We start from the raw sequence: 13,949 nt of genomic DNA on the forward strand, positions 1-13,949 counted from the left end.
GGTACCCTTAAGATAACTCACGAGGAACATTTTTTTCGCCTTCAAATGCCTATGGACGGTTTCAGTGCTTAGTTGGAGCTCCTCTGCGATGCTCCTAATAGTCACATGCCGATCACGATCCACTATTTCTGTGATTTTGTCCGTATCAATGGTAGTCAGGCGGGCTGGGCTGTTTTGCCTTAAATTTCTTAAGACAGAAATGATCTGTCTGCGAGATTCCGCAGCAGTTTTTTCTAGCTCGAAATAGAATTATAATTTTTAAGCGCTGAAACTGATGTAATTAAACTATACGTCATTTATAAAAACTATCGAATGATATACAGCAATGCCAAATATGGTTCCATTTGACTTCACAAGCGAAGCGCGAAATTTGAATGCAAAAACCGGTATGTCAAACAGCCTTCTATATAATTTTTTGGCAAACTTCAGAAATACGGTTAGTTTTATAAAAAAAATTTATTAATTTCTGAGTCCAGCAAGAACAGAGGCCCGCCGAACCATATGGACGTTGTAAACTCCTCAACGTCACTTCTACGGGACACTATGTCTGCTGGATTAACTTTCGTGGGAACGTCTCTCCAAGTTGCGTTCTCCGACCACTCCTGATTCTTTCCGACCCGGTTTGACACAAAAACCAACAATGACGAAGGTTGGGTTTTGATCCAGTGTAATGTGATCTCGGAGTCTGTCCATAGGAAAACATTCTCAATGGCACAATTTAGCAATGGCCTTACACAATTAAACAGGTCTGCTAAAAGGTGAACTGCGCACAGCTCAAGGCGAGGCAAAGTTTTCGCCTTGAGGGTAGCTACTCTTGATTTGGCGGTCAATAAAGACACTTTTAAACCTTCAGCAGTTTGAGTACGAACGTAGATGCACGCTCCATACGCTCGCATTGAAGCGTCAACGAAACCATGTATTTGAATTGTGGCTCTGTGTGGACAAATCGCGATACCCTAATTTTTGGCAGTTGAAGAAGCTTTCAAGGCCTCTGTGATAATTTTCCGCAGTGACTAGAAATGCCTTAACTGTTCCTAAATCGTCTCCAGCTAAACGCGATTATGATTTAATTTCTCAATATTGTTGCGTATCATCTTTGTGAACACAAGTTTCAAAAAGGATTATAAAATTTTGAAGAAGCTTTGAAGAAGTTAAGTTAGGATTTCTAATACTTTATACTTTTCATGCAAATATCTCCTTTGTGTTTAAGCTCTTCGACATCCTTGGTTGCCATTGCGTTTATTATAACCATGCAGGGGGTATTATAATTTCAGTCACAAGTTTGCAACGCAGTGAAGGAAAAATTTCCGACCCTATAAAGTATATATAGGAGAGTCGATCTAGCCATGTCCGTCCGTCCGTTTCTACGCAAACTAGTCCCTCAGTTTTAAAGCTATCTGCTTGAAACTATCCAAAAAGTTGTTTTTTTATTGGAGATAGTATATAAGTCGGAACGAACCGGATCGGGCGACTATATCATATAGCTCCCATAGGAACAATCGGAAAAAAGCAACAAAATTATAACTTTGTTGTTTTTAATTTACATTTTTTTTGGTTTTTTGGGATTTGGTAATATTTAAATATTATGGAATTACGGTTTTAATTAAATTAAAATTGATCAACAATATTATATAAGGTGCCATTGCTTCATTGTTTAAGCCGAAATGTCGATTTGAAATACCTGCATGGGTATATAAACTTGCCGAAGTTTGCTTCCTTTCTTGTTTTGTATTTATTTATTTTTGGAATCGAACAGGTATTAAATATATATATATACATTTTTATTTTTTATTAATATTATGTATTTGTTAATAATATATTAAACGACTAACGAGTAATATGCCGAACGCACGCAGTGTAGGAGAGCTAAGTGCTGAGAGAAGTACAACCAAAATCTTAATAAGAGTTTTTAGATTTTTTATAAAAATCGCACGACAGTACTATGCTGAACGCGCACGCACCATAAATAAATTAATTACTTTTTGTATTAAAACGAAAAACGCGTACTTGATTGGAAAAGCGACGATTTTATTTTGCACAAGAAAGGACCGAAGTTGATATACCCTTGCAGAAAATTCTGTAAATTATATTCTCCAAAATTATTCTTATGATGCATACTTAATAGTCATAAAAATTCCAAAACTTTAAAAACACCAAAGTTATAGCATTTCCAATCGTACAGTTATATGGTCGGTCGATCCTTATGAAATTTTGTAGATCGGATTGATTAGCCAAAAATAAAACCCATAGAAAATCCCAACTTCCTAACTTTACAAAGACCAAAGCTATGGCATTTTCGATCAATCAGTTTTATGGCGGCTATAGGATATAGTCGGCCGATCCTTGTGAAATTTCATAGGTCGGATTGATTGGCCAAATATAAAACTCATAGGAAATCCCAACTTCCTAACTTTAAAAAACACCAAAGTTATGGCATTTCCCATCGTTCAGTTATTTGGCGACTATAGAATATAGTCAGCCGATCCTTATGAAATTTCATTGAATTGATTGATTGGCCAAAAGTAAAACTCATTGAAAATCCCAACTTCCTAACTTATCAAATACCAAAGTTATGGCATTTCCGATCAATCAGGTATATGGCGGCTATAGGATATAGTTGCATCATCTCGGATGATTTAGATTCCGCAGCATTATAATAATTGATCCCACTTTCAGTTGCAAATTATGCGGCGGAGTTCCTGGCACATCCAGTGAGTTCAAAAATTCTGTCGGATAGTTGGTCGCTTTATCCTCGTCGGTCACGCTGTCAACGGATCTGTATGCATGCAGTTCTCCAGCGATTTGACTTTGAATAACGAAATTCAAACTATCTACGTCCTTATTCTTCGCTGCTAGTATTGCCCGTTCACTAATCCAATCGAGATTTTTATAATTTTGTGCAATGTCAGTACATCCAACAACGAACTGCGTCAAAAACCTTCTGCTTAACGATGTCATTCATAAGTACTGTGATCTTTTGCTTGAATACTCGTCCAATGATGTCAGGTCGATCGCTAGATGATTGTCCTGGAAGCAACAGATTCGAAATTTCGGGCCATTTCGGATTGCATGTGAACGTGATGAATAAATCTTGAGCGTACTCATATGGCGCGGGCTTCCAACATAAGTAGCTGGGAGAATGGTCAAACAACCGATGCTGGCCGCGTGTCCTTCAGTAGCGATGGCGTCACGCAAGTGGATGTACTCGTCTGAGCGCAACTTCGACTGATTGAAACGAATGAAATTGAGCCGCTCCGTTTCGACTTTGACGTACATGTCGACACAGTACTGTTGAAACAAACGGCGGTATCTCAACAGATGATTGTCAACATCTAGTCGAATCATCAATCGATACGCATAAAAATTCATAGAGCTGACCTTCTTATTCATTTCTTCTCCTAAAATTTGAATTCCAACTTAGTTGTAGAATGAAAAAGAAGTGATGACTTGTAAACAAACCTGTCGTTGGATTGACCACCTTTATGTTGAAGTGATACCCATCTTCTTCACGACAGAACATCAACGGGTATTGAAGTGCATCATATGACCGATGAGTCTCGTAAACTCGCTGCAATTGGCCATCATCCCTACGCTTGAGAACATTATCGCGTGATTCCACATTCTCGCCAACAATCACCACTGCGATGGGCCTTTTGTCAGCGCTGATAATGATGTTGTGGTCGTCAGAATGCATTATATCCAATGCGGTTTTGAACAATCTGACCAATTCACTACGCTCATGCAGAAGATTTTGCAATTGTTGTATAATTTCACGTTTAGTTGCAAAGAATATTGCACAACGCTGATTTAGTTCATCTTCCGAATCACCAATGAAGTAGGTCTGAAGGAATTTGTAATCTTTGTTTGGTGGTTAATTTGCTCTTGAATCTGAATGTTGGGATGCAATTTTGAAAAAAATTACCAACTCGGATTGTAGCATGGTTGATGAACAACCTCGGCTCCTCATGACGTCATTTGAAAGCATCCGTTATATTTTTGTGCAAGCTTTAGGAAACCGTTTGATTGGGCTGAATTTCCATATAGTAGCGAATACAATGGCTCTGGTGGATGAGCCAAAACGGGCAATTCAATTTTGTCACCTCCACAGCATAAGCCCGGGGTTCCCAATCGGAACTTCAGTGCTTTGCAATGCTGACATACGACAGACAATGAACCCATAACAGCGCAGCTATGATCTTTGTAGGGTGTTTCGGAATTGTATGCGAATGCAGCGCGATTTAAGTTTTCATTTGCGGCTGGTCTTCTTCTACTCACATTTTGTCGGGCTTGAGGTGGTCTTTGTGCACGTACCTCTTGCGTTCGATTATTACGGACATTCTGAGAATGTATCGCATTGCGTGAACGCCGACCAATTCTTGATCTAAAAGCAGGCATTATTTCCAATTAAAACTTTGGCAATGTATCTTTAACTCGATTTTTTACAGTTTTATGTACAACAATGAAGGCATTATTTCCAAAGACTGCTGTTTTAACAGTTTTATGTACAACAATGAATACATCTCTTGAGCCGATAGCGACTTTTCCGGCAGGTTTTCCCAAACTTTTCTTATGTATTAACCTTCTTCTGGCAATTACAAACAACTGAAAAAAAATTTGAGCCACATCGGCCCAGCCGTTCTCTTGTTTTGCGATGGCGTACATTTTTTGCACCATTTTAATACCCGTTACTCTTAGAGTAAAAGGGTATATTGTATTCGTGCAAAGGTATGTAACAGGTAGAAGGAAGCGTTTCCGACCCTATAAAGTATATATATTCTTGTTCAGGATCACTAGCCGAGTCGATCTAGCCATGTCAGTCTGTCTGTCCGTATGAACGCTGAGATCTCGGAAACTATAAAAGCTAGAAGATTGGCATTTTGCATGCAGATTCTAGGAGTTCCTACGCAGCGCAAGTTTGTTTCAAAAAGGTGCCACGCCCCCTTTAACGCCCACAATCGCAAATATACAATTTTAAAAATTTAAATATTTCAGAAAAGTAAAAATGCAGTTTTATTGTGTTTATCAATACCTATCGAAATGTAGAAGAAATTTTTCAAATCGGACCATTCGTTAAAAAGTTATGCGTGATCAAAGTTTCTATCTCCCTCGCACTCCCTTTACCTGAGTAACGGGTATCTGATAGTCGGGGCACCCGACTATAGCGTTCTCTCTTGTAATTGATATGTATTTGTTTCGTCAATACCTATCGATTGGCCTAATAAAATTTTGCCAAGCCCACTCTAACGCCCAAAAACCCATTAAGCGCTTAAGCCTGGCTAGCGCCTACATTTCCGCCTTTCAATAGCGCCATCTAACGGATGACTTTGGAACAGCTGGCCAAGGTGCTAATTCGAGCGGCGAAAAACATACAAGAAGGCATATTTATATTAAGTTGTTTAGCTGAGTAACGGGTATCTAATAGTCGAGGCACTCGACTATAGCGTTCTCTCTTGTTATATATATAGATAGGGTCGGCGATGTCTTCTTCACTGCATTGCACACTTTTGACCAAAATTATAATACCCTCTGCAAGGGTATAAAAATAATGACGACGAAAGGGAGTGCGGTAAAAATAAGATTCAATCAAACACAGACATTTTAATTTCAACATACATCCCTTAGCTTAGCTAAGAGGCGAGAGGCGGGGCGATTTTGCAAGAGCAAATTAAAGCTTTCTTGGTTCCCACTCTGGCCTTAAAACTAGAAAATTTAAATTAATGCGTCAAGTGCGCAAACAATCATCATAATCATGATAATCACATTCGGAAAATATTCAACTAATAATTTTTATTCTTCATAATAAAATGTTACATTTTTGGAAGAGAACATCAATTGCGATAATCACATTAGGAAAATATTACACTTAAAAATTGTTGATTCCTCAAAAAATTTTTTTAATAAAATTTTAACATTAATTGCGATATTTATATAAAGAAATCATACACACACTGTGTTGAAAATGTTATTCACCCGAAGCAATGCATGCTCGTATCTCTACAATGAGTCTTGTATTGTAACATAGACAAAGTTATAATGCGAGTCAGTCGCTAATAAACTCTCAAGCTGATTAGATCACTTCGTGTGTTTTTCATTCTCTGCGGTTGTAACGGTCATCCCCTTCAATAGGTTATGGGCCCAGGTTACCCAGACAAGCATATGTAGAAAATTATAGTTTGAGTGGTTACTCGTTTTGTTTTTTACTGCGGATATCGGAAACAGAAAAATGAGTGCGATGTACCAAATTGAAAAGCTGGACGAAAAGAATTACGACTCTTGGTGCGTCCAGATGCGCAGTGTTTTGGTGCACTCTGAGCTGTGGGAAGTCGTATCAGGGCAGTTAAAACAGGAAACTGCTCCAGAGGGAGTGAACTGGCTAGGCTTAGATCAGAAAGCATTGGCGACGCTCATATTAAGTGTAAAGCCCTCACAGTTGGGATATGTTAAGCATTGTTCACATTCCGCTGAGGCCTGGACGAGATTAAGAGAAGTGCATCAGCCTAGCGGACCGGTACGCAAGGTATCGCTTTACAAAAAGCTGTTAAGTACCAGGATGGCAGATGGACAGACAATGACCGGATACATAAGTTTTTTTGTCGAAATCCTAGATCAACTTGCAAGTGTTAATATAGATTTAAATGAAGAGCTGCGAGCGATCATTTTACTTTCCAGTCTCCCAAAAGACTACGAAAGTTTTGTTGTTGCCATAGAAACGCGTGACAATTTACCGGCATTCGAAAATCTGTGCATAAAGTTAAAGGAAGAAGGAGAAAGAAGAGACAATGAAAACACAACGAGTGAACAAGCGTTGGTGGCTAGGCAACGGCCGAGAAAAAGCAAACCAACGGTAAAGTGCTATAAATGTGGCGAACGCGGCCACATCCAGAGAAACTGTCCAAATAATCGACCAGCGTTGGAGAGTCACGGCCGAACGAAATCTCTGAACTGTTCTCTTTTGGGCGCACTGAACAGTGTTTCTCTTGATCAAGCGACTTGGTGTCTCGATAGTGGCGCAACCAGCCACATGTGCTGTGAGAGAAGCATTTTTACAGAGTTTAAAGAGCACACCGAAATGATTGGACTCGCTGACGATGGGCTGTTAAGAGCGGAAGGAAAGGGCGAAGTGAATTTGCAAATAGGAGAGTGTCGACTAAAGCTATCAAATGTTCTGTATGTACCGACATTAAAAAGTAATTTTATGTCCGTGAGCCAAGCAGTAAATAATGGCTGTGTAGTTACGTTCGGTAAATACGGTGCAAATGTTGTGCAGGATTACAGTGACGTCCATATAAATGTAAACAAAGTCGGAAACTTGTACTTATTTTCTGAATCGCAAAATAAATGCTATGCTGCACATGAGCCTGACGCATTTTTATGGCACAGAAGATTCGGACACTTAAATTACTCAAGCCTTACGGAGCTCAGTAAAACCAAGTTGGTGAGCGGAATGGAAAAGGCCGATTTTTCGAGCAGATCGCCATGTAAGACGTGCATGGTGAGCAAGGTATCCGTGAAACCTTTTCCATCTCGAACGGAAAATCGAGCAGAGGAGTTGTTACAGCTAGTTCACTCTGACGTGTGTGGACCATTCGGAACAAGTTCGCTAGGTGGCTCAAGATATTTCCTAACTTTCGTAGACGACAAGTCGAGGCGCGTGTTCATATATTTCCTGAAGCGCAAAGACGAAGTGTTTGACAAATTCGTTGAATTTAAAAATATGGCTGAGCGACAAACGGGAAAGAAGCTTATCTGCATCCGAAGCGACAACGGTCGCGAGTACGTGAATCGGACATTTGATGATTACCTGAGATCGAATGGGATAATACGGCAGCTGACAGTCCCCTACACGCCGCAACAAAACGGAGTTGCTGAGCGTTTAAACCGGACTTTGGTAGAGATGTCCCGGTGTTTACTAGTGCAGTCTGGACCATGCGAGGCCCTGTGGGCAGAGGCAGTTTACACTGCGGTATACTTACGCAATCGGTCACCTACAACTGCTCTGGCCAACATGACGCCTATGGAAGCGTGGACTGGTAAGAAGCCATCTGTCAGTCATCTCAAAGTTTTTGGCTCCGTTGCAGTGGCGCTAGACAAGGGCGTACAGAGAAGGAAGTTCCAACCTAAGGGCACGGAGTATCGCATGGTTGGGTATTCGAGAGCGGCCAAGGCGTACAGGCTTTACGACCCTAAAAAGCGGCAGTTGGTCGAGAAGAGAGGTGTTCTCTTTGACGAAAATGACGGTGGACAGCAGCTTTCTGGAGATGAGACGATTTCGTTTGATTGGCAGCGGGCCGCGGAAATACCAAGCATTTATGGCGAGGACATCGAACAAAAATCCTCTGAGCTGGCTGAGGGCATCTCTGATAAACACGGCATCAAAGATGAAGGCGGCGGCGATAGTAAGGAAATGGACTGCGTGGGTACTGAGGACGAAGGCGGTTTGGAGCTGGTAGTGGATCGAGTCGGACGTGGCAGGCCAAAGATTTTACGTACGGGCAGACCTGGTCGCCCAAGGAAAGAGTATAACACACTTGTAAATTTGGCTGCGAGTGAAATACAAATACCATCGACGTACAATGAAGCGGTCAGCGGTGCACTTTCTACCAGGTGGCGCGAAGCGATGCGTTCTGAATATGATGCCTTGATTACGAATCAGACCTGGGAAGTAGCCGATCCACCTGACAACCAGAAACCCATTGGTTGTAAGTGGGTGTACAGCGTGAAGCGTGACTCAACTGGCAATGTTGAAAGGTTCAAGGCTCGTCTAGTAGCGAAAGGCTGTTCCCAGCGTTATGGTGTAAACTTTAGCGAGACATATTCACCAGTCTGCAGATTGGAAAGCATCCGGTTGATTTTGGCCATGGCAGCTGAAATGGAACTCTACGTTCACCAGATGGATGTATGCACGGCGTACCTCAACAGCGATCTGGATGCGACAGTGTACATGCAACAACCCGAAGGTTATGAAGACGGCAGCAAGACGGGAAAGGTGCTATTGCTGAAGAAGGCAATATACGGACTGAAGCAGGCTGGAAGACAATGGAACATTAAACTGGATGGTGTTCTGAAAAACATTGGTTTTCTCCCAACGGAAAATGAGCCTTGCTTATATAAACGAGTTGGCGATGGTAGTATTGCGTTAATTCTTGTTTACGTTGATGATCTCATTATAGCGTGTAAAAGCAAACCAGATCTGATTGACATCAAGACATCGATTTCGACGGCTTTCGAATGTGTTGATAAGGGCGCAATACGACTGTTCCTCGGCATGGAGATAGAACGCGAGGGTGAACTGGGAGAAATCACTCTTGTGCAGACGCAATTCATTCAGGATTTGTTGCGTCGACATGATCTACAGTGCTGCAGACCTGCATCTACGCCTTTGGATGCAGGGTACCAGGTTGCGTGTGACGAAAAATGCGCTAAGGTGGACGAAACAGCGTATCAGTCAGCAGTTGGCGAGCTGATGTGGTTGGCACTCACGGCCCGACCCGATATTTTGCATTCCGTTGCGAAATTAGCACAGCGAAACAAGGATCCGCACAGCGAGCATTTAGCGGGTGTTAAGCATGTCATGCGGTATCTGGCGGCCACGATGAACTACAAGCTGCACTACAAAGGGACAGGACAAGCTCTCGTTGGCTATGTTGACGCCGACTGGGGCGGCGATAGGATTGATCGAAAATCGTTTACTGGCTACGTTTTCTTCCTAGCCGGTGGCCCAATCTCATGGAAATCGGAGAAGCAGCACAGCGTGGCTCTCAGGAGCACTGAAGCAGAGTACATGGCGTTGTCGACGGCGTGTAAGGAGGCAGTTGCTACGAGACGGCTTATTATCGAGCTTGGCTGCGGCGACGCGAATATTCCAACGGTCATGTATGGCGACAACTTAAGTGCCCAACAATTGGCAAAGAACCCGGTGCATCATGCTAGGACGAAGCATGTAGATATAAGATATCACTTTGTACGTCAGATACTAAACGAAGGTCATATTGTTTTAAAATATGCTTCTACTGAGGTAATGATTGCAGATGTATTGACCAAGAATTTGGCGAAGAAGAAACACCATGAATTTGTAAGAATGTTGAATTTGTACTAGCAATATTTATAACGTGCTTGCATTGAGGAGGAGTGTTGAAAATGTTATCAAGTAGCAACTCTACAGTTGAATGGCTACACTCCACTTTGACGAAAATCTATAGGATTATTTTGGCCAAAAGGAAAGAACACAAAATGTTGCAAGAACATGACGAGATACTCCCTGAAACTATTTTAACCTACAATAACGCAATAGTACAATAAACTGTTTAGCGGGCGGACATTTTTGAAGGGTCAGAAAAATTCAACAACAAACACGAATATTTGATGAAACTGAACGAGTTCCAAACCGAACTGTATCCGAAGGTAAAAAGGCGATTTGTTACTAAACGAATCTAGGACAGAACCTCCCGCCTTACCAACCGGTAGCTCATTTCTCAGGAAATAAAATAGAAGAAATACAATTACCCCTAGCTTTAGCAAACACAAAGTTTGATTAGATAACGAAGTAACGTTCCAAACAATAAAGAAACAAAAAATACACAAACAAGAATAGGATATTAGCCAAATTACTAAGTAATGACTAACGACAAACTCGTACTATAAATCTACAGGCTAACACTGGTTAATGGTCAACGATTCGTAGTGGATATATTAGACAAGGACCAACCGCTCCTAAAAGTCAATCTGGGACCAACAAGAGAAATAAGCCCATTCGTACAAATCAGCCATGTTATTCAACTGGATGAGTATCAGGATGCAACAGACAATATACATACAAAGCCATAGACGGGTTACCAAACAATGAGGATTTCAAGGACCTTAGACGCTACATAAGTAGTTGGGGCAAGCAGTAGTAGTAGTAGTAGTACATTTTCGTAGATGTGAGCTTTACCCAGATACCCAAGGTGTGTTTACAATCTTAATTGCTATCTTACTTCTAATAACCATTTGTGGTAGTACAATGTAATTCGTCCTATTTATTGGTAAAGGAATTAAGCGGTACATGTCGTACCGGTTTTGAGAGAGGATTGGAACTTTGATATTAAAAACAAGTGTTTTGTTGATTTGTTCCATCAAAAGTAAATTATCTATTTCGATATTTTAATTTTTAAGGATTTGTTTAATTTTTTCGATTTTCCCGAAGTTTAAAATATATTTGGAGATGAATAGAAAGCTCCCATCTCTTTGATTTCCATAAAGTTAAACCAGTCTATTCACCGAGACCCGACGGAGTTCCAGGCTGCGTGCTTAGATACTGCGCTGGAACTTTGTGTAGACCTCTACAAAATTTTTTACCTTGTTTTTGAAAACTTCTCATTTTCCACTTTTTTTTGAAGGAGTCATTTGTTATTCCCCTTCATAAGAAAGGAAATAAATCGAATACAATATTTCAGAGGTATATCCAAATTGTCTGCCATCCCAAAGCTTTTCGATGTCAACATGGATTTATATCTTGGAGCTCTTTCTCTAATTTGATCCGAGCCCACTTCTTTTTACATTATTTAGGTCAGACTTACAATCGGACTTAAATGCTTTTCAATCATGGTGTTGTAAAAATCGATTGGATTTAAATAGCGCAAAGTGTAAAGTAATGACATTTTTCGGGTGAAACCACGATACTCTTGGTGGTGGCTTGACGTTGGCGTCCTCCTTGACCCAAAACTTAAGTTCTTTGAATAAATTCCATGGTGTTTCCTATGTTACAAAGACTCTGTTCATTTCGCTAGTCCGTCCAATCCTGGAGAACTGCCTATCAGTTTGGAGTCTTCAGTATGGTGTAGATATAGACCGAATAGAGTCTGTGCAAAATAACTTTTTATTATTTGCTCTACGGGGCCGTAACTGGAATGCAAGCCTTTTTTTTACCATTTTAAGCTAGTAGACTTCTTCGATTAATCAACCATCCTTCTCAAACGGTAGAATGATGCTTTACTTTAGAGTTCTTCAGCACTACTTTTAATCATAGACTTATTCACGGGGATGTAAAGAGTCCCGAGTTACTGGCTCGCTTAAACTTCTCTGTGCCTAATATAAATAATTGCCAGGAACTATATTCCTTTCTTTAAAGCTTTGTAGATCTAACTGGTATGCATGAACCGTTTAGAGTACTGTGTAATGACTATAATAGACTATACCATGTTAATTCTAATCCCGACTTTTTGCCAATCTTAAAAGCTTTAATTGTATCTTACCTAGCTCAAAATTAGGATTAGTATTTTCTTTTGTATGTATTCTAACATAGTCGCCTAGGACAGTCACATAGCACTCTGGAAGCTATGATGGTTACTATGCAACAAAGTATGATGGAATTTAGGTCCTTCATAAAAACGACCAAGCAAATACTGGTTCAAAACCAGAACAAGTTGCTTCCAGCTAAGCTGTCCAAATAATTGATGGCAAATCTACGAATAACCATGTAGACCGCCAATGGCGTTTACCGGCACAAACTTAAAATAACACAGTTCCTGAATGAAAATCAAATTAACAGTATGCTACTGGTAGAGACACACCTCACAAGGAAATACAACTTCCAAATAAGAGGCTACACCTTCTACCCCATAGATGATATAGATAGTAAAACACTCGGCGGAACCGGCATCATACTCAGGGAAAGCATCAAACACCACTCTCATCAAAGGTTTGCTCTACTGATGCTCTTAAGGATGTACTCTTGGCAACAGCTACTATTTCACCACCACAATTGAATGACGTGCAAACCAGCCATTTCAAAACTAATCTACAATCGGAATAGCTTGGAAAGATGCGTCTTCGACGTGCTTGGCAAATACATTCGAAAACAGTCACTCCGACAGGAAACTCATCAGGTAGCTGGGTCCGCAGCGACAAAGATAGAGCCGAAACTTCCGAAGCGCTTTCCAGACGAACCCTGCCAAAAATCGAATCTAAAACTATTTCCTTACCAACATTGTTTCAGCCAAAGGAGATCGCGAAAATCATCGGAGAACACACTTGCCTACATATACTCATAAGCTACTTAAGTCGTATCTCTACAACAGTCTTCGCAGTAAGGAGCAATACAACAACATCTCGCCCGATCGGCTGGACTACGAGGTCCTGCTCTGCAACTCCACTCTCAAGGCTATCAGAAGCAACATTGACATCATACAGCACGCACAATCGAAAATCCTGAGCTATCCACCATCCACCAAATCAACCATGGTATAAGTCAACATTACTGATGGGTAACAAAGGGTCGCTAGAAATCTTGGGAGATTCTTGGATCACCCTAGTGTTTCTAGATGCCGACTCAGCACAGCCGCCTTTGGGGGCCGCGCCCGGATCCCATTGGTTCCCGCATGGAAAGTTGTGGCCATTCTGCAACCGTCAGCATTTGCCACTAAGGCGCAGTCGGCTTGCCGACCAAACTATCGTATTCATACATTTAGGTTCCTGAATTCTGTTTTACATTAACTTGAATAAAGAGACTTTGGCTCGCGAACATTACTCCGGCCATCGCCGCTACTTTATTGATATTCGCCCACTTAGCTTATGGCCAGGAGTATAGGCGGCAGTCATTCTCTCATCGTAAACTTCAATTTATATATCGACACCGAACTCCCTCAAGCGGAAGCTACATGGCCGCACAGGTAACACCTACCCCCTCGACAGCGGGCCATCTATCAGTGCCTAACCACCAGCGGCTATCCAGGAGCAGCACGGCACCGGGCCGCTGATACCTATTGCAGATAACAACGTGGGCAGCAGCCACCCAATGGCGGCCTCATCGCCCAGCGGGCCAGTGTATCAGTGCTACGCCATCAGCAGCCATCCGGGAGCGGCACGGTTATCCGGCCACTCACACCTACTAAAGTTACAACGTAAGCAGCAGCCACGTCACCCAGCGGGTCACCTAGCGGTGCCACATCACTACCGACCCATCCAGGGGTGGC

Source organism: Drosophila rhopaloa, unplaced genomic scaffold (genome assembly GCF_018152115.1).
Source record: "Drosophila rhopaloa isolate 14029-0021.01 unplaced genomic scaffold, ASM1815211v1 contig_218, whole genome shotgun sequence".
NCBI lineage: Eukaryota > Metazoa > Arthropoda > Insecta > Diptera > Drosophilidae > Drosophila > Drosophila rhopaloa.